Raw genomic sequence first — 6,000 nt, forward strand, 5'->3', positions numbered from 1 at the left:
GATTCTTGAACGAGTCATGTTTTTTAATAGACTTGAAACATTATTTGAAACTTAATGCAGATATAAGATATACATTGCTCATTTCAAGTCTTTGAGCATGCACAAAATACATGTACCGTATTCATTCCAATAAGCGCCCAGGGCGCTTAACAAAGTCATTTTGGGTGGGCGCTTATTTTTTACCTGGTTTACCTAATTTTTTTCGTAAGGGGCGTTTATTAGAGACAAATTGACGTAGGTTATAAAAGGGTCCTGAGACGTTCTAGTAGCTTTTCTGATGCAGAAAATGTATTGCAAGTTTACACAGGACTTGTAGTCCTCCAGCTATTTCACTGTATCGACGTCTATCTGTCACTTCAACATTAATAGTAAATTGAAAATACCCTGGGTGGGTGCTTATTGGGGCATGGGCGCTTATTGGAATGAATACGGTAGGTACTTGTAATATAATTATGAAAATAACTTCCTGCAATCAATCTAAACTTTAAATGTTGAAAGAATACATGTAGTTAATTTTTGTTCAATACTGTTTATTTTTTTTACACCATTCAACTGTGATTCTACATCTAAATTGGTCTTATTTTGTGCAATCAACATTGGGGCTTATGTTATTTACTTTGTTAAGAATTGGCAAAATAAACATTTTATTATAGTTGGGGAATAGGTCAACATAATAAGCCAAATCGGCATTAGAAGTTTGCAATGCATTGTGGGACAGTTTTTGCATTTTTAGGACACTTTGTCCTTTGACCTATCAGAAATATTGGTTTTGTGCATACAAATATAATTTTAAAAAGTTTTACTAGAATAAAAACAAATCAAAAAAATATATTTGTTGTATAAATTAATTATTTAAATATTTTTAATGATAACATTTTTACAATAATAGATAAATAAATACTAATTAGAGAAATTTCCCCGATATGTCAGAGGTCAAAGTGTCCTAAAAGTGCTCTCAAAAACCGGAAGTCACAATGGCGATTGGGCTTATTCAGGGTTGGCTATATTGCCATAGTAAATTCATTTACCGGGGGGGGGGGTATCAGGGAATACAACAAAGTCCCAAAATAGACTGAAGATAATTACGTGCAGAAATGTTGACTTTATTTAATGAAGGAATTCAGGCAAAAGAAGGAAAAGTGGAATCTCTAATAATACCAGAATGCTTGTCAAATACTGATTTGGCAATACTTTATATTTTAGAAATACAGTTTTGTTTATGTTTTAACAGCTAGATTTTCATAATTTTTTGTCAAATAATTTCAACACATTTGTGACCATCCACCACAAATTGGTAGTAAAGTCGGCTCTATTTCATTTTCTGTTTATTGCAGATTGTGAAAGAATGCACTTTCAGCTTTAAAATGACACCTCAACCAGCTTCATCAGACATCTGGAAGTGAAGTTATGGTTCATCACAGGTCAAATTCTAATATATTTTACATAGAAATCCATTACTGTTTTTGATTGTATCTCAAAATGGAAAATGCCAACTTTACGACCAGTTTGTGGTGGATGGGCACATTTTAGAAAAAGCCACTCATCCGAATTAAATTTATATTTGTGCATTATCATTCCATCTAATTTTACTGCTTTTTGCATATTGGAGTAATGGTGAGAGATAATTAGGGCTCATATTGAAATACCCTACCACGCTTTCACACAGAAAGAAGGCAGGATTCCCTTCGCTAAGCGCGCGCTCAGGAAAGCTCGGTCATAAAACGGATGCATTATGCATCAGTGATACACCCTGCCTTTTGAAGTGGTCCATGACGAATGGGAAGAAAACAAACTGACTATGGCTCAAGCGCGCTCCTAATTTAAGTGGCTAATTGCAGTGTTATAATCACACAGGATTTTAACAAAAGAAGGCTAGCACAGGAAAGCTGCAGGATGGCGCACACCTTCCTGTGTAAGGGAATTTCAATATGAGCCCTATAGTATAAGATTTTTTAGTAATGTCCAAAGTGAAAGAAATTATAATATGTGGGTTTTCTTGAAAGTTGCTACATGAATATTCTAATATCGGAAATAAGATGCATTTAGGAGAGGGTATAGTAAAGTAAAGCATAAAGCAGACCACACTGGTGCGCACACAATTGTTTGGCTTATAAGGCGGAAAAAATAAAACTCATGACACTGTGTATTAATATATAGAAAGGCGTGCACGCAGTTGGGCACAATGCTTACACTAGTTGTGTGTTAATTGCAGTAATGCGTGACAGACACATGCGTATGTGAATTTACGCGAGTGTGAGTTGGGACTTTATTGATGAAGCACACAGTAACAAAACATGAATAATTTTCACTTTATATTTAAAGCCTCACAAACTTGAGATCCTTCCCCTTGACCCCACTTGGAGAGTAATAAAGCAGAAGCCAGGATTTGCTGTTTCTGTTTTTTAATCAGATTTGTTTTTATTTAAATCAGATTTTTTTAAATTTTTTAAAAAATCAATTGTTTAAATATTTTTTCAAATCCAAGAACTGCTATACGTACACCATGATAAAGTCAAAAGAGACCAGTGGAATGCTAGACATATGCGATATCCTATCAGGTATTTACTTAAAATCAAAACGTGTTTTTACATACATGTAGATGTCAAAATTTCAAAGAAAATATTTGGAAAAACCATGGGGAAAAAAAGCTGTTGAGTTCTGCACCTTGAATTTTTAGCATTTTAGAGATAAAATGACATCATTGAGGTGTTTTAATTGTATCCAAAAGTTGTAGAAAAAAAGTAAACATTTGGTTTAACTTTAAGAAAGCTTACAGTGGAAAGAAGAATCACAGTACACAGTGATATTTGCCCACTACATTCAAAGTAATGCACCATATTGCCTAAGCTCCAAAACTGCAGCACCCATATTTATCAAACAGTCAAATATATTGGAAAATCACTCATGAACTTTCATGTTCATTTTTGTTTTCAGGTTAAAATTAAAAATTATTCAAATGTTTATACTTGGACCATAGTGCTGCATAATGGTGAATCATAGCACAAACAGTTGTTAAATTTTTGTGAAAAGTGTGAAATTTGGCTCAGGAGGAGGGCCAAAAATATTTTGTCCATAGAGGTCATCAAACTTTCGGAAAAAACTCAAAGTTGTTCAAATTGAACTTGCATGACATAAGATATGCTCATCATGATCATAAATGCTCAGGGCTGCCGGCTGCTACAGTCTGTCCACATAGAAGTACAAACCAAATCTTTCTCATCGGGGGTCGATGCTTCGCATTACATGCACAGACGCACTGTGTGTTAAAAAACACGATGCGTAAAGAGCGTGGGGCGCTCGGCAAGTACAAATCGCGCAGCAATCGGTGCACCAAAGAAGCATTTACGCATGCATTGCACTGAAATAATTATTCTCATACCTTCAATTTCCGAGGTCTATCCCTTTGTACTTCAAGTTCTATGTCTGTATGCATGTATGTGGTAGGTATGCCAGGTGAATTTAAATTTGCCATCAAACTGCATCATTTTATATATCAAATTAAAGCCCTTGAGTAAAGAAAGCCAAAACTGAAAACTTTTTTGTCATAGCACTTTCCGTGGCAAAGTTACATCTTTTCAAAGATCGACTGTCTTTAAAAAAGATTCTGATAGCAAAATTCCCCAAAACAGCATTACGGGGTGTTTCTAGATCTTAGTCTCATGATGATAGCAGCTTTTTTTAATGGAACTGCTATCAAAATCCCTCTAAAATTCCATGTGTGAGTGTCTCATCACCATAAAAAATCATATATTTGGGTCAAGTGAAGTATAGAAAACATATTTTTTCTACATTCTACAGGATTTTATGGGTAGACAACCCACCGTATGTACAGTTGTATCGCGCCCATCTTGTCCTCTTGAACCTAGAGGGTTGAGTGCAGACATCAGAACCGGGGATGATCCCCCTTCTCTTTTCGAATAGCTCTGACACTTTAACGTGCACAGGGATGAATCCTCCTGTACACGGGACCAACGGCTTTACGTGACTTCCTAATCACGGAAATCGCACATACACTACCTATATCTGCACGTGCTAGGCAGTGTATGGGGGCGAGAAGAAATTCTTCAATTAAATTCTGAAATTAAATTACTGAACCTAATTGAAGGATTCCCTACCATATAGGAACTTTTTGGGAGGGAAGAGAATTTTCACCTAAGGCAAGCCCAAGGCTCGAACCCTCGTCGATCGTATCTCCCGGCCGGCAGCGCAATGCCTTAACCGCTCGGCCATCTCGCCCTCTATTATGTAGGTTTCCTTGACCGACCTGTTCTTGAAAAAAATTGTAAATATGTATTGTTTGGTCCCCGGTCTAGGCGAATTTCGCTGACTAGCAAATGTGTTATCTAAGGTTTGCCTGGCATGCCTACATTAGGGGTGGTGCAATATGTGTACCCCCGGGGTGGTGAATTCTCAAAATGGTCTGCCAAAAATCGCTTGCCCCCCCTTTGGCATGCCAAAAATCTTCCCCTTTTGACGTGCCAAAAACCTTTGCCCCCCTTTTGGCGTGCCAAAAATCTTTGCCCCCTTACACATGGAAGATTTTGGGGAACCCGAATTTAAAACCTTAAATTGTCTTAGGCCCTTCACAATTAATTCTTAGTTTCCTGTTTCATGGTTGAAAACCAGGGATGAGGCGACTTTTAATTATTAATTATCTTTTATTTTCTTTATTTTAAAATAAGTGGTCGCAACCTATACCAAGCCATTTTGACAAGGAGCATGCATTTAATTATTTTACTACTATGTTTGATTTTATATAAGTAATGGTACAATTAGGTTCTATGTTTATTCATCATTATAGATGATATGATCAAAGTCAGAAAGTAGCAAATGGTAGTCATTAAAAGTTATTTTTAAAGTGAAAATCCAAAATATAAATAAAATAATTAAATATTTTGCAATTCTCTACTTTGGACGCGGGCGGGAAACAGGAAACTAAGAATCAATTGTAATTGGCCTTATCATATAATGCGAGCCCAGCGAGCAGGAAATTTTGCATATTTGAACGTGTTCCTAACGTTTTCCTACGCCTTTTTAGGGCGTAATATAAAATGGTATCCAAAATATCTGTGCCAAAACTTGCTTGTCCTCCCTTTCGACCTGCCAAAAATCGCTTGAACCCCCCTTTGACCTGCCAAAAATGCTTGCCCCCTTTTGGCCTGCCAAAAATCTTTGCCCCCCCTATAATTCACCACCCTGGGGTACACATAATTATTATGACGTGGACAGACTGTAGGTAAGTAAGCTTAAGTTTTGACCGGGTTGAGCTTCATATTATTATTGAATCAGCTTGAAATTCAAGCAGAAAATATATTAAAATCGTACATTATTATTTTCCCTGGTAATTTCTTAATAAAAGCTTACCTTTGTGAAGATAGCAATTGTTTTCACAACCCCTGGAAATACATGTACGCACAAAGGACGTTGGAAAATGGCTGATGGGGAATTCCCATAGTCAAAAGCAAAGGGCTGACATTCCTTTTCTTCAACCGCGAAACATTCCTTATTTTTTAAATGCGAATGTCGTCACTCCAGATGTCACCTGTGAGTAAAATAAATTATGATGTCATCTTTTCGAAATAAACGTGCACTGATTGGTTTATAATTAAGCAAAAAAAAAATTGTTGTGTTGTTGCCCCGGTTGTTTCCATCCAGCGCCCGACACCAAATTCTGAAAAATTAAGGTCGCTTTTTTTTTTTTTTTTTTGAATAATTTTTTTTACATAATTTAGGCCTATATGTTAAAAAAAAAAATCAATATTTTTCAAACAAGGGAATATGTTCAAACATTACAAACTATTATTAATATTAGGGGTGGTGCAATAATTATGTGTAGGCCCCTACCCCTTCCCCCTGAGGTGCAGGCCAAAGGGGGGAGGGGGCAAGCATTTTTATCAGGTCAAAGGTGGGAGAGTGAAGTGATTTTGGCAGGTCGAAGGGGGGAAAACAATCAGGAACAAGTTCAAATATATGATAAGACAATTTAGGGGCTGTGCAACT

The 6,000-nt window shown here is 36.5% G+C and overlaps 1 protein-coding gene across 1 annotated transcript in view; it reads right to left on the reverse strand.

Annotated features, from left to right (window-relative positions):
* The window catches only part of LOC140170492 (uncharacterized), a 29,503-nt gene extending 24,061 nt beyond the window's left edge, over window positions 1-5,442 (reverse strand). The window contains exon 1 of the mRNA XM_072193850.1: window positions 5,365-5,442. The gene's annotated coding sequence lies outside the window, so the exon portion shown is untranslated. The remainder of the gene's footprint in view (window positions 1-5,364) is intronic.
* Window positions 5,443-6,000: the final 558 nt, after the last annotated feature.

This window comes from Amphiura filiformis, chromosome 14 (assembly GCF_039555335.1).
Source record: "Amphiura filiformis chromosome 14, Afil_fr2py, whole genome shotgun sequence".
NCBI classification, from domain to species: Eukaryota; Metazoa; Echinodermata; class Ophiuroidea; order Amphilepidida; family Amphiuridae; genus Amphiura; species Amphiura filiformis.